This window comes from Cheilinus undulatus, linkage group 6 (genome assembly GCF_018320785.1).
Source record: "Cheilinus undulatus linkage group 6, ASM1832078v1, whole genome shotgun sequence".
NCBI classification, from domain to species: Eukaryota; Metazoa; Chordata; class Actinopteri; order Labriformes; family Labridae; genus Cheilinus; species Cheilinus undulatus.
In genome coordinates this window covers 24,406,570-24,430,844 of record NC_054870.1, presented here as the reverse complement: position 1 = coordinate 24,430,844, position 24,275 = coordinate 24,406,570, and the positions used below count along the sequence as shown (strand labels likewise).

At 38.8% G+C, this 24,275-nt stretch overlaps 1 protein-coding gene across 5 annotated transcripts in view; it reads left to right on the top strand.

The window, feature by feature from the left end:
- Positions 1-24,275, top strand: part of peli1b (pellino E3 ubiquitin protein ligase 1b) — a 51,374-nt gene that overhangs the window by 4,574 nt on the left and 22,525 nt on the right. The window contains exon 1 of one of the 5 annotated variants that reach the window (XM_041789058.1): positions 5,241-5,258. The exons of 3 other annotated variants lie outside the window; for them this stretch is intronic. The gene's annotated coding sequence lies outside the window, so the exon portion shown is untranslated. Of the gene's footprint in view, positions 1-5,240; positions 5,259-15,708; positions 15,727-24,275 lie in introns of those variants that run through there. One more of the 5 variants, XM_041789057.1, reaches the window with a different exon arrangement.

Genomic DNA, 24,275 nt, shown 5'->3' with positions numbered 1-24,275 from the left:
CTTACACTTTGAACTGTTTTTTAATATTGTGAAAATCCAATATTATATTGCCAGTTAGTTAGAATAATTCACAGTTGATGTTGCAATTCTTTAGCATTTTCCGACTAGCATTAACATTAACTTAAACATAAACGTATCTTGTTTATCTATAATGTGAAACCAGCACTTTGTTGGTGTGCAATGAGAGAATAGCTAAATTTAGCTGACATCGCTAGCATCAGACATTGATGATACACTATATTGCCAAAAGTATTCACTCACCCATCCAAATAATTGAAATCAGGTGTTCCAATCACTTCCATGGCCACAGGTGTATAAAAGCAAGCACCAAGGTATGCAGGCTGTTTCTACAAACATTTGTGAAAGAATGGGTCACTCTCAGGAGCTCAGTGAATTCCAGCGTTGTACTGTGATAGGATGCCACCTGTGCAACAAGTCCAGGCGAGAAATTTCCTCACTCCTAAATATTCCCCAGTCAACTGTCAGTGGTATTATAACAAAGTGGAAGCCATTGGGAACGACAGCAACTCAGCCACGAAGTAGTAGGGCACGTAAAATGACGGAGGGTCAGCGGATGCTGACCCTGCATAGTGCACAGAGGTCGCCAACTTTCTGCAGAGTCAATCGCCACAGACCTCAAAACTTCATGTGGATTAGCTCAACAGCAGTGCATAGAGAGCTTCATGGAATGGGTTTCCATGGCTGAACAGCTGCATCCAAGCCATACATCACCAAGTGCAATGCAAAGCGTCGGATGCAGTGGTGTAAAGCATGCCGCCACTGGACTCTAGAGCAGTGGAGACTCGTTCTCTGGAGTGACAAATCGCACTTCTCCATCTGGCAATCTGATGGACGAGTCTAGGTTTGGCGGTTGCCAGGAGAATGGTACTTGTCTGACTGAATTGTGCCAAGTTTAAAGTTTGGTGGAAGGGGGATTATGGTGTGGGGTTGTTTTTCAGGAGCTGGGCTTGGCCCCTTAGCTCCAGTGAAAGGAACTCTGAATGCTTCAGCATACCAAGAGATTTTGGACAATTCCATACTCCCAACTTTGTGGGAACAGTTTGGGGATGGCCCCTTCCTGTTCCAACATGACTGTGCACCAGTGCACAAAGCAAGGTCCATAAAGACATGGATGAGAGAGTTTGGTGTGGATGAACTTGACTGGCATGCACAGAGTCCTGACCTCAGCCTGATAGAGCACCTTTGGGATGAATTAGGGCGGAGGCTGAGAGCCAGACCTTCTCGTCCAACATCAGTGTGTGACCTCACAAATGCGCTTCTGGAAGAATGTTCAAAAATTCCCATAAACACACTCCTAAACCTTGTGGAAAGCCTTCCCAGAAGAGTTCAAGCTGTTATAGCTACAAGGGTGGACTGATGTCATATTACACCCTATGGATTAAGAATGGGATGTCACTTAAGTTTATATGCGAGTCAAGGCAGGTGAGCGAATACTTTTGGCAATATAGTGTATCACTATGTTGCACGATGACCCATGAGGCTGAATAGAAGTATTCTCAAGCTTTAACATTATTTATTTTGGGGTTTTGAAAGATGTGGATTAGCAAGCTGTTGTGATTGGCTGATGGGTGATACTGAGTAGGGCTGAACGATTTTGGAAAATAATCTAATTGTGATTTTTTTCCTCAATATTGCAATTGGGATTTGATTTGAGTTTATTCCTTAACTTTCTTTTATTCCTAACCAAGGACTGAACAATTCTTTGAAAGTGTGTAATTCTGATGAGTTTGGCTGGTATTGCAAATTGGGTATGAATTATTGCATTGAAGGGTTTTTGTCATTCTCATATTTAGTAAGAAAAAAGCACAAAAATTAAGAGGGTGGGATTTTTTTTTAGACTATTCTAAAAATAATGCACTTGAATAATTGCACTATATGTCATGCATAACATCTCTGCCACAAATAAAGTTTAAAAATGGTATTTTGACACAAATTTTAGGTCAAAGAAATATTGCACCTTTTGCGATTTTGAAAATTGCAGCCGGCCAAATTGTGATTTAATTAAATTTTTGATGAATTGCCCAGCCATAATACTGAGGATGTGTAAAAGACTGAATGATGAATGATTTCAAATGATAATGTTTCCCAAAACTATTCTCAAAAGACGTGCATGCAGCTTAAGAGCTCCAGGCTGAGCATTGCAGCTCTAAGTCAAGGCACCTTAATATTAGTAGATGAGTCTTGTTCAATCAGGTTATGCCGAAATCTGTCCAACAAAAATGTTATCAATCATTTAAGTCTCCTCAGAGCAATATCATTGACACACATGCAAATTAGGCCTGGTCAAAATGGACAATAACCTGCACTTCAGGTAGAAGAAAATGCGCTTGCACTGACTGAACGCTGATTTTAAATCATGTTGTTTTGTCCTTTTTCATTCTCTTGCTGTCTTTTCATCACACCATCTGTCTAAGTTGGAGGACATTATAATTTTTTATTCGGAGAGCTATTTTAGTCATATGTTTTTGCACAGGGATAAGTGTTGTCTCCCATGTCAACCCTTGAGCACATATTTAATTATTTATCTTTTTCTCTGTGTTTCTATCACCCTTTTTCTTCTCAGTCATCAAAAATAACACCAAGGCTTCTTCACTGCTGCCAATACCTGAGTCAGTGAGGGGGAGAGACTGAAGCATAGTGAAACAGTTCAGTTCTTTTTGAAAAGCTGTCAGGGAGTTCACAGTCTGTTTTGGCAACATTATTACTTTAACGGTAAGCCAGCTGAATTTATGAATAGAATCCTTATTTGTAAATGTTGATGAAGTTAAGGAAAAAATCTGTTAATGTCAGAGAAGTGCCAGCACATATGGGGGAAAACTAATAGCACTGCAGTATTTTTATTTGTGTAACCAACATGCAAGGTCAGCATGAATTAATGCCTCTTAGCACAATGCTGTCGTGACAACAACATTAACAGCAACATAACATTGATAAAGCCTCAATTATAAGGTTTGGCTTTGCTTGGTGTTCTAAATTTTTTGGATTAATCATCCTTTGGTCACATGGAGATGCACCCCTGGGATTGCTCAGACTACCACGATCAAGCATAGTCATCTAACTTTAAAGTCTAATTGTGTTTAAAGAGTCTAAAACTTTCTCTGTGCTGTACTGTTTAAAGAATCCAGTGTTTCCCACAGGACCGGAATCTATTTGTGGTGGTGGGTTGGGGGGGCATATATTTTTGCTATATCCTGTTACATGATATATATCGCGATATTTTGAAATGGCCTCTCAGCAGCTGTATTTAATTCAGCCCTGAATGGCACAGGTTTGGTGATAAAAATAGACTGTTCTCTTGGATTTTTAATATCCAATGCATAATTCTGTATGCAGAAAGTAAAAATCAATATAAAGTCAAATTTAGCAGTTTTATTTTGAAAAGGACTTCATTCAGTCTTTTACTAATAAGTCAAAAATACATAACTCATGAAATACTCAGTCTTTTACAGTGTATGGACAGTCCTGAAATGTTTTCTAGGTTATGTTTACTATTGCTGATTATTAAATGATTATTTTCCTCATTAAGGGTGAAACAAACCTACACAAAACTCATCAATTATGCATGAAGACCAAAACCCTGCAGTCTAGTCCACCATTCAGGCTCACAGCTGTGATTATATTAGTCCGCTATCTGTGCTGAAGAACGCTGGACCAGTTTCTGACAAGTTCATGAGATGAGAGCATCTTTAGACCTTATTCAAAAAACTGTCCCGTGTGATCATGGGGGAAAAAGCTTGTCTGGAGGCAGGAACATTTTAACCTCTCGTCATCATTGTTTTGAACTGTTAGGCTGAGATAACTCTCCATTGTTGTGGAGAAGTGGATCACATTTGTCCACTGCTGGGCCGACTTCTCTCTGACATGTACGACTCTGGCAGGGAGTTTTCAGCAAAATATTTGCACCCAGGCAAATCTTGTATTCTGGGTTAAGTGTCTTTATGAGATTTTTAAATCCTGGCTTTTCAACAACACTGGGCTCATGTCTTTAGTGACGTGTTGTGTTACTGCCGCTGTTATCTCGCTATCTATTTGAACGAATACCGCGTGAGTTAGACCTCTTCCTTTTCAAAGTTGAAAGACTGCTTAACGCTGCAGATCCAGCGCTGTTTCTTGCTGTCTCAGAAGTCAGCTAGCTCCCCGCTCACTAGCCACGCTGCTGTGTTTACCTTCCTGTCCCTTGATTCTCGCCGCTGATGCGCATGTGCAGGGGAGTTTTCTGGATGGGCGCAGGCGCAGGAGAGAGAGTGAGCTCTCTGCTGTGATATGCATTCAGGGACAATGGGAGAAACGAAACTCTGGCGAGAAATGCACACTGGCAGCTCAAAATGTCCACATAATTTGCGATATAGTCACTTTAATGACACGCTATATTCACAGAGCGAGGGTGAGCAGGTAGCGCCAGAATCTATTTGTGGCGGGCCTAATTTATTTGTGGCGGTCCACCACAAATAAATGAATGTATGGGAAACACTGGAATCACAATCAAAACTCACGTTTTTTTATTAGTGTAATGATTGTGTAATTATAATGTACCTATTTCATAATAATATCAGTGCTGATCATAATATAAAGCTGATCAAGTTGCTTTATTATTTTCTCCCCTTTCTGTTCCCACAGCTTCAGTCATTTCTTCCCTTTACAGCACTCTTTAGAGGCACAAACTAGGGGTGTAATGGTACAGAAAAATTTTGGTTTGGTATGTACCTCGGGTTTTGAAGTCATGGTTCGGTACATTTTCGTTACGGTGATTAAGGCGGATAAATAAAATTTTATTTTAAGTTTTTAAATTAAATTGTATTAAAATACATAGGCTTAATAAATTAAATTTAAATTATAAATAATGTTACGACCTCCCTCCAAAAGTTCTTCGATGATTAAAAATATTAATAAATAAACACATTTTTTAAAAATAACTAGGTTATTTTCATTGATATAATGACATATTTATACCCATTGTTTAAACACCAAAATTTTCCAGCTATCTTGAACGCATCATCACACAACCGCAAGTTAGCCTGTGAAGTATGCAAATTAGCGTCTTTTTTGCCGATTTGAACACGGACTTCAGCACTGGACGACTTTTTTAACCAGTCGGACCTACTGCAAAGTTTGGAAGAACTTTTCACAGCCCATCTTGGAGGATAAAGAGGTTAAAGCCGTGTGAAATCTGAAGATAACTTTACCTATGACACAGCTGCAGAGTCCCTGTCTCACTCCTCCAAGGCTGATGGCTGAAGGTAAAGTTAATATGATTCATAGAGCCAGAGCACCATTGCTATATGGGTGATTTAAATGAAGCCGGCGGCTAACTCCACACGCGCCATCACTCTTCTTCGTTTGTTTTTGTAACTGCTTCTTCTTCTGTAATGACGGTTGCTGGCAGCTTTTAGGCTCATTGCCGCCACCTGGATTGAAGTGAGGAATTTTTAATACTTACTCAGACGTATTCGTCGTATTACTGCGTGCACCGAACCGTGACGGCTGTACCGTGACGGTACGGGATGAATACAAATACCATTACACTCATAGCACAAACTAAAAGCTCTGTTGAGGTTATACCTAAAAAAAACTAAATTTTTGTGAGGGTGTGCACGATTCTCAAGACACCATCTCCATGGTTTCCCTGCTGCGTACTTTATCCAGCTGAACCATTGATATAATTTGGCACCTTCTCTTTTCCACACACATTGCAGACTCAAACTCCCATGCACATACACAGACCTGTAATTATCTACTCCCCACTGATCATGCATGGTTGCCATTTCCTGCTTCACTTTCCAACCTTCCTGTCTCAAATGAGCTTGCGTGTACATCCTTGCACACACACACAAATGGTCAAGTGTGTTTCCAACTCTCGCGGGAGCTGTACTGTTTTCTGTGAATGTATAGACAGGGTGGGCTGTGGTTACTGAATCGATTAAGTGATACAAGTCTGAGGGTCCTCGTGCTCCAGACTGTGGCTGCAGACAGTTGCTAAGATGTAAATCACAGGAAGAATCGCTCATTGTTGAATGTAGTCTATTACATAACACATGAAAGTGTTGTTTGGAGAAAAGATAAACATTTAGTCACAATTATTTCCAGATATTTTAACTCTTAAAGAAGCACCGGAGGTGTAAGCAGTGCCAAAAGCCAAATGAACTCCTCCTCAGTCTGAATGCAGCCCTCTACAGTGGCCTGTCTCTTTCCTTAAGACCTGAAGAGGCTAATGATTACAAACCATGACCAAGTGCAGCATGAGTCGATTACACATACAAACACAGAGTCCTTTTTAATCCCTGGAGGAATACAACCTTCTAGGACACAAGTAAATTTAAGCATGAATAAGCTGCATGCATACAACTGCGGGAGACTTTTTCAGTGCAGTACTTCACTGACTTTTAATTTAGAGTATTAATGTTTCTGAAGCATTCTCATTGGAAGGTAGGTTATTCTTCCCTGTTGAAATATGTTCTCTTTGACTTCATTTAACATAAATATTTATGAGGACATGCAGTGCTTTACTGTTCAACACTAGCCAAAAGCATAAGTCTTTCCTCCGAGTTCCCTCATCAGCAGTATGAAAAAATTAAACAAGCAGGGGAAAAAATATTTTATCTTGATTACACTATTTCTCCCTTATAAACAGATGCATAACCATGAAGGCAATTCTATGATGTCCAGTTTATAGCAAGAAAAACTGTCTAGATGACATCATGATAACTGTGAAACTGAGGAGGAAAACATCCCCCTAAAAGGTCAAATGATTTGTCAAAAAGCTGGAATCAGTCATAGAATAATTAATTTCAGCTGTACATATAGAGATAGTGTGGTTGCGCTTTTTTAACACACTACAAGTGACACATTTTAATTCATTTTTCAAATAGATGTAAACGCCGAAAGCTGAAGTGACAGCAAAACAGATCAGTGGGGACAAAGAGTGAATATCTGAAGAAAAAAAACAATGCTTCTCATTTTTTCAGTCCGTACTTCTCATTGTATTTTCCCATGTCTCAATAGTGTGTTGAAATATTGTGTGCACAGCAATGATATGGATAGATTGAATGCCTACAGAATGGCATGTGTACACCTTAATAGCATCTCATTTAAGTGAGAACTATATACAGAGCTTAACAAATTCATTAGACCACCACCAAAAGTAAGGTTTATGCCACAGCTGTCTTAAATTAACAGCACTGGTAATTACCATGTTTTTGCAATGGTTAATACACCAATATGTAGAAGCTCTTTAACCGAAATGATATTTTAATGCTAAATATAATTATTATTGTTATCCATGAATTTTCATATTTACTGATTTACAAAAAAAAAAGAAAAAATAGTAAAGCACATTAATATTTATTGATTAATCTGTCAAATTATAGTTATTTACTTGCATTCCTGAACAGAAAAAATGAGTTTTAGTGGTTGAATGTTATGCTTGATTAATTTCTGACTTCTCAGAGAAGCCCAGTGAGCCGGCTCAAATTTGAGTATAAAAAGATGAATTCGTTTGAAATTCCTCATTCCTGTTCAAAATGGTTAAAAGGTGGAGAGCTCACTGAAAATTAAAGAGTCTGTATTAAAGCACTTCATGCTGCTGGATGGTCTCTGAGACAAATAGGGAAAGACATTAAGTGTTCTCACAGTGTGGTCAAGTATGCTTTGGAGTCAATTGCCGCGACTGGTACTTACAAAATGCGCCAAGGAAGAGGCAGGAAAGGAAAGTTAACCGAAGCAGATGTCAGACACCTCAAGATTTTAAGTACTAGAGACAGAAGGAAGACCACTGCTGATCTTCAGGCAGAGATAAATGCTTCTAGATCAGAGTCTGAGAAAGTCTCCAGAATGACCATAAGCAGACGACTGATGGAACAAGGCTTAAAGGGAAGAATAGCTGCTAAGAAGCCATAATTAAGGCCTGCAAACATCCAGAAATGCCTCAGATTTGCCAGGGAGCACAAACACTGGACTGTTAGCGACTGGAAGAAGGTACTCTGGACGGACGAGTCCAAGTTTGAAGTCTTCGGTCAGCATCGTTGTGTTTATGTCCGCAGAAAAGCTGGAGAATATTTTGATGCCAGATGCATTGCCCTCACAGTGAAACACGCTGGAGATTCCATTATGGTATGGGGTTCCATTTGTGGATATGGTGTGGGCAAATGAGTGAAAATGGATGGTATCATGAACAAGAACTTCTACCATAACATCTTAGTGCATCATGGAATCCCTTTTGGACTGAATTTGATTGGTTGTGGGTTCATAAACCAACAAGACAATGACCCCAAGCATACTTTAAAACTGTGCAGAGAGTATTTGACCAAGAAAAAGGAATCTGGAGTACTGGAACTGATGGACTGGCCAAGTCAAAGTCCGGATTTGAATCCTATTGAACAAATTTGGGATTTGATTGCACTAAAGTTTCATCTAAAGCAAGTCTGTGGGAACAGCTAGAAACTATTTGGAACTCAATAACAAAGGGACTGTGGAAAAGTACATAAAAACAATGCCAGCAAGAATGCAAGCTGTTATCAAGGCCAAAGGAGGCCATACAAAATATGAAGTTTTTTGGTTATTATGTGTGAAAAAGTGCTGTTTAGTTGTTTCAGTTTGTCATTTGCCAAATAAATAACAATAACATTTTTAGTTTTAAACAAGTTTTTGAAAGATTTCTAAAATATTTATGTTTTCTCATTTTTATGACAGGTGGGCTAATGAATTTGTTAAGCACTGTATTTGCAAAATTTCTCATTAAAGTGGAAGAATTAAAGTGATAACAGCTTTTAAATATTTGTCATATAGACATTTCTGTGTCCCTGATGCAATAAATGTAGAATATTTTTCTGAGTGCAGTTCCCACACAAACACACTCTAATTTCTGCAACTCTGCATTTGTGCACTATGCTTCCAGGAAGGTCACATTGCATGCTTTCTACAATCAGGAGATACTGTAGCTGCAGAAGCACATGGTGTGTGTCTGTATATGTACAGTATGTTTGACCATGCCTGCAACCCTGTTATGTCAGATCAGTGTACAGTAGGTCCTTGTGAATGCTGCACACAAATCTCTTGTTGCATGTGAGCCTCCACATGCACCAGTGGATAGTCGCGTGTGCTGTACACATCATCGCATGCTTCCATGTCAGTTTCTCTGTGGATTTCTGTGTGTGTGAGATTTTACATTGCTCTGTCTCTTGTTGCACGTCAACCAACATGGCTGTTTGTTGTTTGTGTGCACACGGCAGTCTGCGTTCTTCTCACTGAATCATTGATGAGACTGTAATTCGAACGCCTGCCCCCTATCTCTTCCCCCACCGTCTGTCATCAGTTAGCCTCCTCCTAGCAACGCTTACAGGAAAACCGGTAGGCTGCTGTGACAAAGCCAGACAAAGCACCAGAGTATGGATAAATCTCAGCAACTTTTAGTGTTTTGAGACTATTTTTTGCACACATCACTAGTTTACTACTGACATTACTCATCTTTTGGGACAGTTTAGCATCTTATAAATAGGGCTGACTCCTTCCAATCACTTGCTCGGTTGGTTTCATCTAAGTCAAGATCTTGTTGGTTGTTGAAGTGGAGCTGTGTCTCTGGTGTCCTAAAGCATCAGTTCTGGCTATTAGAGGTCTGGGTTCGGATCCTGGTTGAGCCCCTATTTGTCACTGCCAGCTCAAAGCTGATGACAAAATGTGAGGTAACACGAAAGTTTTTGCAAACAAAATATGCATTTTTTAGAAAAATGTTAAATATAACAGCTGTAATAATAAAAAGTCAGGTGTTGCAAAGCAACATAACACAACAGAACTGAGCTGGGGAGCAGGGTTTAACGAAGAGCAGGGTCTTTCAACCTATGCTTCTCCCTGTCTCCCAATGAAGAGACTGATGAGCCTGTGCTTCAGGAGATGAGAACACCTGGCCCAAGTGTTCTCAATCAATCACCTGACCCTGATCGCCTTCCAGGCAACACCCACTGGAACCTGAAAGCACACACAAACAACCAGCAAACAAGCAAACAGCAGTGTCATTGCAGCCTGTTTAAATCGCCAGTCAGCAAATACATTGTTTTAAATCTCTTTATCATTGCCTTAAAATGTTCATGTAGTAAGTGTTTGTCATAGTAACCACTTACTACTATCAATTGTCTCCTCATAACTTATAGTTTTCTGGAAATGTTCAAAGAGTATGTTGAATGTTAAATGAGTATGTAGAATTTATTCTTCTATTTTTTTCTAAGTAAAATTTTAAAACAGAATCAACCATTATTCTTGAGCTGCTTTTAATGATTCATCACACGTAACAGATGAAAGAAAAAGAGGACAACGTTAAGATGACATGGCAGACTGGCAAATTCAGCTCTTTTAAAATTGTGATGACCACCTGACCTGTGTTCTAGTCTCATGATTCTCCAAGCAAAAAGACTCTAGACACACATTCAGCCATACAGAGCCTCTGGCTAATCTGAGCCCCAGTCCTGAATCCTGGCGTCTTGGACATGTCCGTCTCTTGGAGGCTCCAGAGCAACCAGTAGTTTGTTTTGATGAGTCAATTTAATACTCAGCAGGGGTTTGGCGCCGAAGGGTCCTGCTCCAGTCTGTGTGTTTTTTTTTTTTTTTGTTTTGTTTTGTTTTTTTTGTTTTGTTTTTTAAGAAATGGATGTTGGAGGTGTGAACAGGGCTGTCATGTATTGGGAAAGATCTGGACCAGCATACACTTAGCATACTCTTGAAGTTAAAAGATCTATTTGTCTTCAGGGAGCAGAGAGATGTCAGCAGCATAGAAAACATTTACAGGATATTTCAGAATGTGTTTCTCATGTGTTGGTTTTGATAAGCATGAGCCCCGGTGGCTTCTTAAACCACCTTCACTATGTTCACATCTGCTTTCAACAACACAGCCCAGGTTTACATTCCTCACCTTGTTTCTAATGTTCAAGTCCTTTTCCTGACCCGCTCCACATATTTCATGCCTTGCTGTTTATAGCTGATGAGTGTGAGTATTGTTGTGGCAACGCTTCCTCAGGTCAAGTGTTTGGCATCTGGCCCAAGTGGATTATTCTAATCTGCCTTGTTACCCACTACTCCTTTTTTCCGTCATAGTCACTGCTATGATAGCTCAGCATGGCTAAATGTTACACACTTGAGTGTCTGTGTAGACTTAGTGTGTTGGTCACAGCACATGGGGAAGTGGTCTGCTTTGTGTACTGGTTTATAGGCTCCCTGGTTTAGGCTAATGGTTACTCCAGAGAGCCCAGACACCACAGAGCGTGCATGTCCTGTCATATGTTTCTGTAAAAAGGGTGATAAAAAAAGACAGATGGCTGCAGCTAATTAATTTTTTATTCAACATGTAAGTGAGCATATGTGCACCATCCTGAGTTAGCAGGTTGTTCATCATTACACAGCAAGTCAAGTGTTTATTCACATTTAGAATAATGGTGTTTGGTGATAGCAATAAGATGGCAATGAGGGGCAGCAGGGAGTAAACATGATGAATAGACTCAGCCTGTGTCTATAGATAGCGCTTTTTTTTTTCTCTGGCAGCACCTATAACTTTAGTTTCAGAGTGTTTATTGTTGCTAGATTACAAAAGTTGACTTCTTTCCTTGGTAGTACCTGTAAGGTTGTTTTAAAATAGCTTTGTCTGGTTAATATTTTCACCAAGGTAACATGCATGGAATTAGCAGCAGTTGTAAAGAAGGAAACACTTGAAAAAAGAGAGTCAAATTGGTTTCCCCTCCGCCATCGCTGTTGACAAGCTGGTACCATAAGTCCTAGGAGAAGTAACATCACACTGTCAACATGAGTCTGGTTCTGCTCAAGGTTCCTGCCCAATAAAGAGAAGGTTTTCTCACCTCTGTAACAAGGCTAAATACTGCCAGTGCTAAGCTCATGATAATAACTGACATACAACAGTGAATGCTAATAGAATACTATTTAATATTTTTTTTTACACAATGTTGCATCTCATAACTTCTAACTATCAGAGGGATTCATACTGTTGCAATGGCAACCACTGGAAGTCAAAAGACTTGAGTTATGATGTTTCATGGAGCATAAGGTAAAAAGAAAGGTGTTAAAGCTAAAACTGAACTGCAACTATTTTGATTATTGGTTATTCTAGACCTGCAACTACATGTACATTTTCATAATTACTTAAATACCACCATGTCTGCAGTGCAAATTATTGTATGTATTCTTAAAATTCCTTTTTTTACTTTATATAAAACAAAGAGAAAACAACAAGTATAATGAACCTGATACTTGTTGGTATGTATGTTTATACATGCACTTTTTGCTATTGCCTGAGTATTTAAGTAATCAGTACAGCTGATAAAAAGGCTGTCATGTTTTTTTAGCCTTAGGTGAAAAAAAAAAACAAAAACATTTCTCTAAATGTAAATGTAGTTGATTTTGTTTGTTGATAATTCTCAAGCAGATTAGCAAGGATTAGTTGTGTAATCGGCTAATTGATATTAACTTCTAATTAATTTTGAAATGACACCTTGGACATCACTATCACTATGCACTGCTTGGCTCTAAGCAACATGGAACATTATCCACCTGCTGTCTGATAGATGAGTTTCTGTTGCTGCTCTGTTGTTAGCAGTCCTTATGACAAGTTAAATCTAGAGTTCATACTGAAGTTACACTTTCTGTCTCCAGTGTCCTCTAACTTGATGTGGCTGTCTGTCTGCTGTGAGTGCTGACTGGGATTTCTTACTCATGTGATTCTGCCTTATTATATGTTTCCATCCATCTTTGGGTAAATATTGGACCACACAAACTAAAGAGACCTCCAGGGATTGCTGAACATGAGAAGTGTACATCTGTCTTATAGTGAGTAGGGAATTGGGACTTTGTATGTGCATCAACGTGCTGACTCCATATAAATCACATTTGAGTAGACATGCTGCAGGCTCCTGTAGTTTCCTGCCTCTGGACCAGGATGTGTTGAGGTTTTCTGAAACATTAAAATTAAGTTATCTTTAAACCATGCATAAACTCACACACAAAGCATTATTTATCTGTTTTTATTGTCTCTGTAACTCATGTCAGGAGCCCACCCTCTGGATTGTATTGATAAAGCAGTCTTATCAGTGAGGGTACACACGACTGAGCTTCAGCAAAAGTAGTTCATGCTACATTAATTCTCTATGACCTTGCATCAGCAGTGATTTCCCCTGTCATAAGGCCCTTCGTTGATTTTATAGTTCCTCTGGATTGAAATGGTTTATGAGGTGCCAGTACACTCTGTGGGTTTGTTTTCAGACAGCGAATTGCAGTTTTTGTGTGGTCTGGCGGTGTGTGAAAGGAAATGAGTCTGATCACTTACTGCTGAAGTCAGGAAGGGCGGTTGCCAGCTTCAGGGAGATGGAGGGATCATTAGTAAGTTGCAGTTATCATCACCGCACATATCCAATCAAACACTGTCAAAGCCTTGTTTAAAAAGTCCATTTCAAATAGAACAGCAGAACATGGGCAGATCTGATCTGTTTGTACTGTGTTGTCATTTAGTTTGGCAGATAACTAGCTGTGCTCTCTCTGCTTGGGAAATCTATTGGCTTCTGTGGTGCAAAATAAAAAATGAAGTTACTGGTATTGTGTAATTTCCTGTTGAACTTTCCATAAGTAATCAAAGTGCTGACACTAATAACAGACTGATAAGATTCCGAGTAAGACAGCTGGGCATAATAAAATGTTCTAGAGTCAAGGTTTCAAAAAGTTAGCCTATTTTTTTTCCTATCGATTACAATAACATAAAAAAAAAATCAACCAGTTGGACTCTGGGTGGGCTTGTGACTTTTCGAGAAATAATTCTGACAGTGTTGCAGGTGGCACAAATGAATGCAAAGCAGTAAGACGCAGTTTTATTTGATGCTAAAACATTTACCCCACAGAGCCGTTTTTTTATATAAATGCGTCCTGCTTTGATTTTAAACCATTGACTTAAAACAATTGTAATTACACATTATTTAAACACTTTACTACACTTCACTTATTGTGCTTAATGCAGAGCAGATTTTCAACACATCTTTGTAAATGTGATTGCTCTTTGTTAATAGACTTTATGAAATATTGTGTAATTTTCTTTTAGGCTTCTGAGTTATGTTTGATGACTCAGACTTCGACATTGTCCAGACTCAGAGCTACCATCATTCATTTATTTTCAAATACTGGTTATACCTGTACTTACAGTATACTTGTTAAGGTGATGGGAGAGGACTTGTTTTTTTTTTTTTTTTTTTGTTTGGATATCAACGCAGCATGCATTTAGACATACAGTATATCTTTATCAACAAAACAGCACAGAAAAAGCAAAGGCAAGCAGAAGAAGCTCAGACAGTTATACTCAGTCAGTGTGCTTACATGTTGAGCTGCAGTTGTGCCTTGATACGATATAAGCAGGCTGACTCCACTGTGGTAGGTGCCCATATGCCTAGTTACTATTGGACCTCTGAGAACTGACTTAATACATCATACAAGCAAAAGATAAGCAAGCAAACTGACTTCATGTCAAACAGTGTACTACTTGTCAGCTCAATTTGGCTACACTTTACTTTCGTTACTATTGAGATGCAATCAGTGCTGTTCAACTTTTTGGTCTAAACCTGGCATTGAAACAGTGGAGGATGTGCAGACTACCAAGTAGGGCTGGCAATATTGGAAAAACAGACATTGCAATTGTTTTTCTCTCTATGATATATAAAAACAATTTTGTTAGATTAAAAGAAAAAAAACAGAAAAATTGATTGACTGCTGTCACAGTCACACTGCAGATTTAAGCTGCAAAATAAACAATCGACACGGACTGTTTATTTGCAAGCACCAGGGCGAGTTGTCTTTTGTAGCAGGAATCCATTCACCTAGGATCAGCCTTGGGCGATTTAGCATCTGCCTGAAGGGTCATACAGGTGTAGTGACAACAGCAACAGAGGCACCTGTAGCCTGATGGAAGGAGGAGAGACACTCTGCCGCACAGAGCTCACTTCTCTGGCTTCAGATGATAATTTCAGGCTGACCGTAATGCATGTTCATCACAGAAATGAGAAAATGTCTGTTTTTTTGGCTAAAATCCAAAAACACTGGTGCAGTTGGGTGACTTGCACCAGATCACCTGACTATCATATTCATGTTACATCATTTTTGTTTGTCATAATGGATGTCACTTTCTCACTGGCTTCAAATCAAAGCTATCTACTGATGTGACTAAAGTAATTTTAACCTGAGCACGTATTTAAAGTTCAGTTTTATTCATGCTAACACAATACACCACATTTTTTAACGTCATGTAAATGCTCTGAGTGTAACAGCCATTTTTTTGCTGTAACTTCTGTGACCCCACTGTTAAGGACATTCTATGCTGTTCAATACATATTCTAAAAATGCTGCAAAATAAATTTTCTCTATGTCCCAGATGACTGTGACTCTCTTCTTCCCTCCCTTACTCTTTTATGCTGTGCATAGACCGGCCATCTGTTCATGTTCATTGATCAGGATGGTTTGGTGAAGGATAAGAGACAGAATCAAGGATAGAAGAGGAAAAAAAGAATCAGGCGTCAGGTTCGCCAACTCCTCCTTCGCCCTGCGGATCAGGTGCAAGTTATCAAGCATCTAATCCTCACAGTGCGCAAACCAATCCGTCTCCTCTGACCCCCTCTGTGAAACTTTACACACTACAGACCAGACCCAGGACATCTGAAAACCAGCACCACTTATAAGGATGAGGTTTGTGGTCAGACTCAGCCGTCCTCCCTTTTCCTGCAGCTGTAAAACCTCCTGCATGATGTGCTGCATAATGCACTGGTTTAGTCACCATTTGGAAAAAACAATAAAAGACATTCCAAGAGACTGTAGGAAGGCTTTAATCTCTGCTTTCAAGACCATAAACAGATGATTGATGAGCTGATCCATGAACCCTTTTTTTCTGTCATTTCCTTTTTACCCTAAAATGTTTTTAAAAAGTATGTGTTTCATCACCGCACTTTTATGTATTTTTACTTAGATAAACTTTGTGTAAACTCTGATCATGGCTGAAGGGGTAATAATACATCCCATCACACATTGAGCACTGGCAAATAAATTCAGCCCTGGCTGACTGAGCTGATACTCCTGCCTGAATGATGAATCTTTATCTGGATGATTATTTTATCATTGTGAGCTGTGTGGTCTCCGTTTTGAGCTGTCTAAGGACCGGCTGCCTTTGTCACAGCCTGTTAAGGTTCATGATTTGAAACTTGGACCAGGCTGTGTTCCCCTTTGTATGGAGGTCCTGTCAGGAAATAATTCTACTACCATCAAGCTGAATAATATTTTGTTAACATTATTATTTTGTACTGCGCAATGACTTGTGAAATCTGCAGTTAATTGTTCATCCTTCACTCTATCGGTTATTGCGCTGTAATTAAGGAGCCATTCTTGATATGTTATGATAATGAGCTTGAATCAGATCATTCCACCACCGCTCAACTATAAAATGTTAAAGTTATTGCTGTTAAATAGTCAGGAGAAAGAAGTTTTCTTTTTACTCTGTTTGTAGGATCCACTGAGTATTCAGTGGTTCTAGTGAGGCATGCTTGGAGGCACATTCATCTAAATACAGGGAATGTTGTTGAAATTCAGTACCACAATTTTAATAGTATTTTAATGGATAAATGTTGTAGGAAAGATGCTGTTGTATTCTTGACAAAGGAACCTTTTCCCTTCCTTTGTTTTTAGGTTTGACCGTAGCAGTGATCACCTGTTTTCCTTGAGGCCACGAGTTTAAGCACATGGAAATGACTTTTCTCCTCCATTGAACTGAAAGACTTAGACTGCTTTCCAAACAGGACATGGGTTAAGTGGGATGAAGTTCCTTTTGCTGAGGGAATTTGGCAAAGAAATCTTGTAGATCAACTGAGCATAGTCACAGCTTTGAACTTCAAATTTAAATTCTTTATCATTATCACAACACTTTGATTCTACATGCATGTTCCCATTGAAAAGATTTGATTTCTGTTATGATTTTGATTATAACAAATTATGTTTACACAGCTTTCTGCAATGATGCATCTTGCTTTTTATAGTAATAGCCCTCTTTTCTGGACAGAAATATAGCCATTCTTAAGATTCAGTTTTCCTTAACTACTTTAATAAAAACAGTTTTATTTGAAATAAGTCAATCACCCCCGTTTCTTTAAGACAGCTACTATCCTTTGACACAGCCCCAGGTTTACAACTTACAATGATTTTGAAGAGAGAAATAACTGAAAGAACTACATGTCGGTCAAAGAAGTTGTTGGCCATCTTTATTTCCTGACAAAATGATGACCTGTTAGCACAACTTGAGTGTGATAGTCTTCATACAACAGTTACTGTATGTTATCACTGGGGATGAAAAGATGCGTCAGTTTAGGTATCAGCCGTTGTCCAGCGTTTTGACAAACATCAGCCATCTGCAAATAATGTGAGCATGAACAGATATCAGTTGCAAATGTTTATCTGTTGTCCATTCATTTTCTACACTGCTTATACCTTTTGGGGTCATGGGGGCTGAAGCCTATCCCAGTTGTTATTGGGTGAGAGGTGGGGTACATATAAAGGTATTATCGGGTTCATTCTCTGTACATAATTTTAATGTCTCTAAGGGTTTAACCTGTATCAGGCAAAGTTATTGCAGTCATATTCTATCCTTACAGACTATGCAAATAGTTACCAGCTGTAATAATAATGATGTCATTTTGGTATCCAGCTACTACTCCACATCAGCCGATTCACAAGTTGAAATATCAAAAAATCCTATTTATGGGGAAGATGGTATTGAATGGTATAATCTGCTAAGTTTCTTAGTTGTCTACAGTGAGACAAACTGTGTTCACTATTTTCCTGCCAAGTCATTTCTCATGCCTTTAAAGTTAAACCTCTGTTCTACATTATCACACAGGTGGTGTCCTTCTGTGTCAGCTAGAAATCCCCCTCAAGCCCAGTTCTGCCCATTTTTTAAACAGCAGACATTAGTCAGCATTCTTTGAAAAATGTCGCTTTGGTTGCAGAGTTGGGTTTCCGTAAATTTATCTTATCGGTGCTGTTACATAGAACTAAACATGGGATAAAATGAGCTTTGGGCAGAAGACACGAAAAATGAAATTAATATCACTGTGCTGCAATACACATGTAATAGTTTTCATGTAAACATGATCAAGCCACATTAAAGCCCCTCATATTCTCATAAAAGGGAACAAACCTGCCAGAAGAGATAGAAAATTAAGATACTGAAGAGGAGGAAAAAGCACTGGGACTTTCTATTTTCTGGAGAATTGTGGTTTTCTGCTTTGAAAAGCAATGTGATTCTTCTACCCAGCATGAACACCCTCAAGAGCTCAAAGCCTTTTGCTCACCAGCAGCTCATATGAAACATGAAAGGTGCGACGAACGCCTAAAAGCTTCAGAGTGTCGAAGGATGTGGTGAGAGCTGGTAATACTGGGATGATAAGGTATCTGATGACCTTCTTGATGAAGGGCTTTGACAAAGATCACAGCAAGCACAAGTTAGATGCGCTCTGCTTTTTTTCCTTCATTAGACACATATGCTTACGCAAAAACACTGTCTATTTTTAGCTTGCCTTACACTGAGAGTTCGTTTTGGCTCAGTAGCAGCAGAATAGCAGTAGGTGTTTGAGTGTGTGAACAGATAACAAAAGAAGAAAGTTGCAGACAAAAGCTCATGCAAGCCTTTTTTTAACTTGACATGTGCAGACAACCACATATATGTTATCTTCTCTGAGTCTGTGCCAGTCTGCTGTTATTATTTATTGATCCAATGACCCAATTTACCAGAGGGGTATCCTTACCACTTTCCTGTAATGAAAATGTTAGTCTGGGCAGGAGGTCCTGGTTTCTTTCTGACAAATTAAACTTGTGCCCATCTGTGACCTGGTGTCTGATGTCAGAGTTGTTTTGCTGGCACAGCATTTTGCTCTTTTTTCCTTGTTGTTTTGTGTCATTTCATCTGTTCTACATTTGTTGATGACCAGTTAGAGTTTGGTCTTCAATGAAAACACCAAATATTCCCGTTTGTTAAATATGAGATTTTCACCTTTTTCATGATGGTAAATAGATTTGATTTGACAAAACACTGACTTGGAATATGCCACTAGCTGCTTGTGTGATTTTCTTTATCATGGCATTTGCACCTATTTCTGACTTTAAAGATGAATTGGCCAAAGAAGAAGACGGTTAGCTGATTAATGGATGAAAGCAACAGTTGCATCTTTTTGCACTTCCTTCATATGTGCCATGTAGACACCTTTCTTTGCCTTTCTTGTGTTGTGAGTGCATGTTTTAATTTTAGTTAGGCAACATAGTAATTTGGAGGAGCAGTTAAGCAAATCTGGTAGAACTGACTGCGGCAGATTTGGCAGGACCTGCAGATGTACTTCACTTGTTGCAGTCACTCTTGTTTCTGAACTGTTAAGTCGAGTTGAGATCTGATTTGAGATGCAACAAGACTGTTTAGAACAGTGCAGGTGAGAGTCGCAGCTGTCTGAACTGAGGCCTTGTAGCTGGAATCAGGCTGTCATAATGTTGCCTGCAGGGGTGGAAAGTACTTAACTACATTTACTCATCACTCTTTAGGGTTTTTTTTGTGTACTTGTACTTTATGGAGTTCATTTTGAAACCAGGATTGTTACTTCTACTCAAGTAAGTTTTATCCAGAACAACTAACTACTTTTATTTAAGTCTAATTCTCTTGTACGTTTGCCACCTCTGTGAACTGCACAGTTCCCTATCATGCCCTTAGGCAGAGTATTTAGATGTGTTAAGTTGTTTTTGGTCCTGTTTCTGGTGGATTTTTTTTTTTTTGTGAGACAAATTTGCACCATGAGTGAAGTTATCCACAGGGTTACACAGCCCCACCTGTGACTTAAGGTGTTCCTAAAGAATGCATAGTGCATATTCTTGATCATTATAAACTAGGGTTTCACGATATTAACGGCAGTATATCGGTATCTGCCAATAACAAAATTTACGCCAATCTGTACAGCCGATAATGTGACTTCATAATTAAGCGCACATGATGACGCTGGACATGCGCCAACAACAAAATCAACATGTTGGCTGTGTGTGTGTGAAGTTTAAGGTGTGGGAACAAGACATCAAAGTAGCTGTTTGCATTGCTTGTAAAGTACATGTGATGCGAGGAAGACTCAACAGCACGCCTTTAATACCACCATTTTAATTTTGCATCTAAAAAACCGTCACCCTAATGACTACAAGGACTTTATGACAAAACTTTGTGCCAGGGAAAACTCGTCAACAGCCTCTACTTGAGTCATTCAGCAAAGCTAAAAAATACAGCAGTGACCATCCAAAGGTAAAGAGCTGAACAGGAAAATCATTGGATTCATAGCTCATGATAATCAGCCTTTCAGCATGGTAAAATATATGCGGGCTTCAGCAAACTATTGATGCATTTAAAGCCCTGCTATATCATACCTAGCTGGCGCTTATAGCCTTACCTGAACTGCAAAACTTCATTTCCAGTTACGTATAGAAGCTCCTTGTTAAAGCTAAACCTATTAGCTTCCCCACGGTTATATGGACATCAGGTGTCCATCCTGTTAGCATGTTGAGCCTCACTGTCTCAGTGGATAGATGAGGATTTCACACTTATAAAGCCTGTCCTACACTCACAGGAGTGCTCACTCAGCAGCTGCTTTTGATAACATGTTTCAGATATGGAAAGTAGAGATAAAGAACGTGCATGAACGTGACATTGCATGAAACATGTCAATGAAGGACCTCTGTGTGCCAAGTCTCCCGTACATCGCGCACACTCTGGCTGTACACGAAGGTGTCCTGTCTCATTGGAGATGTGGGTGTCACTGTGTTGTTACAGAGCTGTTTACAGTGAAATTAAACGTGGTTGCTTAGTTAGTTTGTGCTGTTTAAAGCAGAATCAGGAGAACTACTTCAGTTGAAGTTTTGTTTCTTTTGTTCATCTTGAGTCTCAAAAATTTCAAATCATATTTAAGCTCTGAACTATAGCTAGATTTTTTCAATTAAAAATATCTTTTTGTTGTTGTTATTTAAAGCCCTTTGTCAGGAGTACCTCAGGGGGGCATCCTGCAAACTGGCTGAGTACTAAGAAGAATCAGTCTAAATGTATAAGCTATTTCTTTTAAGCACTGTGGAGCTCAGTGTCAGCAGGTTATTTTGATGCTTTTTATTGCCCTTAAAGATGCAGATGACTGGCTGTACTGTTAAAAATACATGTAGCATGTAATGCACATGTAACCCAAAGACATTACTGTATGTTTTTCTTTTGTGTATGGCAGTATTTGAAAAAAACAATACATCCTTAATTTCTGATCAAAATCAAATGTTTTGTCTGTTTCTAAAAAAAATAGACCACTATTATTAAAAAAAAATTGTAGTACAGAATGGTATTGGTGTTTTTTACAGTGGAAAAAAAGTATAAGTAAATATCGTTATCGGTACTGGCCGAAATTAGTTTTAAAATATCAACATTTCGCATTTTGGCAAAGATCTAATATCATGCATCCCTAGTATAAACTGCCTTGCTATGAGATTGACTCCCTGCTTTGATCTTGCCACAGATTTTCAAGAGTTGCTGCAGTGGTGTAAAACTGTAGAATAATGCTTTCAAAGCTGTTGTTTGACTATAGTGTGGACCAGTATAAACACTTTTACAGTCCTAAATTAAACTCTATATGAGTTTGATTAATAGTGTCAGTTTTGCTGTGTGTGACTTTGCCTTATAACAACCTGAGATCTATTCTCTTGTTGTTCTTGCCAATAGGAAAACAGTTTACTGTACAACTCCTCAGTAATTACTCAGTACTCAGTGCTTAAATTGACCTTACTTTATTTACTTTCTTTACTTGTATTTGAGTAAATTTTAACCAGAGTAACTGTACTTTTGCTTGAGTACAATGGTCATGCCCTTTTTTACCTCTGGTTGCCTGTGATTCAGTTGGTGGAATCACAAGTAGCTGTTTTTGGATGTTGCAAGAAGATATGGGAAATGTTAGATGGAAATCTTGTTTTGAAAGGCTGTAAATGACAAATATTTGTTCAAACTAGAATATTTTGTTAGATTAAATTATACAGTAAATTTTGGAAATAACTGCATCTAACTTTTCTTCGTACTTTTGAAATGTAAACTTCATCCTGTTAATATTCCTGTTACCTCCATCAGCTGTGCTGGTCAGCAGGATCTGCAGCTCGACTACACTCACCAATATATCAGAAATTCAAAACTATAGTGGTTACATTTGTCCATAGAAAAAATATTATTTTCCATTGATATCTTAGTTTTAACTCTACTGAGCAAGCGTAGCATATTTGTGTATGTGGTATGGAATTTCACTGCCACACTACGATGGTGACAACAAAGGAACTAGTGATGAGCACTGATCATACAGCCTGATATAACACATTATCAAGACGATAAAGACAGAATAAAGAACAGTTAATGGGCAATACTATCCTTCTTTTAGAGAAAGACTTATTGGGCTTTAACTTCAATTGAATGTTGCCATGTTAGCATCTAGTTTGGTCTGGACTGGGCTTTATAGTTGGTGGTTATTGACCTTTCATTTTTGTGGTTATCTGAGGAAATGCATACTTGGAATTCAGCTTAGACTGGAGGTATGAAAGTATATAGCCTCTTCTTCCTTGTTTCTGTGCTGCATCAGCCACTGCCTGGTGATGATGCCTCTTTGATTTGAAGTGTCAGTTTCACTTCCAGTTTGTAATACCTGAGATTACTACAGATCCAGGAACTTTAATAAGTGGGTCACTGGCTCAGTCTTAGCTACTACTGTTTTCAGTTAATAGAAAAAAATCTGATAGTCATCTAACTCAAACTATTTGAGACTAAAATTAAGGTATTATTTACCACCTGCAAATATTAGCTGTCCTGAAGGCTTAATATGCTACTGATTCTCATCTGGATATCGGTCAGGACCTACCTTGTACCATGAACCCAGTTGACGTAGCAGATGAGTCAATACTGACTGTACAGTAACTCTGTGTGAGTCTCAGTGGGTGACCCTGTTACGCTACTTCATGACCCAGAAATCATGATCGAGAAACCCTGCCTCTGGTTTAAGTTGTTTGTTTCCTCAGAGTCATGCTTTGTGATCTTGAAAGTGTGTCACCCTTTGACTTACCACAGCCCCGATATGTATTACTCACCTTTTAACCCAATATGAAAGCTTTGAGCAGAGAACTCCCCAGTGATGGCTGCGAGTCAACTTCAGAAACAGCGTACAGTGTTTGTGCTAAATAGGACAAGTTGACATTTCTCACAGGGCTTAGCTAGTGATGCATTCAAAAGCAGAAGTACAGCTCTTAGCCTGCCTCTGTGTTACATGAAGATGTGTGCATGTTTACTTCTGCCTGTGTGAAACTTTTGCTTGTCATGTGTTGTGCTCCGTCGGTAGCCACTGGGAATGGCAGGTGTTATCCATGCGTGCCTCCTTGCAGTCAAGTTTTACAAGGTCTTTTGTAAGTGTGAGGTTGCTCTTCCTGCTGTCAACAGCACGTTGTTACCATCTCTGACCCCAGTCGACAGACCCAGAGTCAGTCTCTACATCTATTGTTGTAGGACTGTGTGTCTCCGTAGCTAAGCAGCAGTTGGCACACAGCCACACCAAGCTCTGTGTCATGCAGAGTTGCAGAAGTGTAGTTAGAAACACACACCCCATACATTAAACACATGTGTAACTAGGGATGACAGTTTTTAGCAAATCCAGCAAAGATTTAAGGAAGATAAAGTGAAACAAAAAGCATGCTGCATGCCTTGTTTAAAAGATCCATTAAGGTTTTTTTTCCCCGAGACAACTAAAGTAAATTAGTGTTAAAAAAAAAGCCACTTTAAATTAAGAAATTAAAGCCATCTTCCCTCTTGTCCTTATACGAGATAGATCCTACAATATGTAGGTTGATAAGGCCAACTTTACGTGCAAACTAGTCTATATAATTTCTACTACCAACAATAAGAAAAACATTAACAAAAGAGGTATAATAATGATGTGAAGTAGCATGGGATCATAGGAATTGCTGTCATCAGTTAAAAAAAGCCCTTTTTTTGGAGATTAACAATGTTTTCATGTTATAGCCTTACACAACATTAGCTTTAAATAAGAGTTTGACAACTTCCCTCTTCACCAAATCTAGGTTTTTTAATGTGAATGCCAAAATGTTTTGATTTACATTTATGTAACAAAAATTACATCATGTATTCACAGAAATCAAAGTCTTCGACGGTT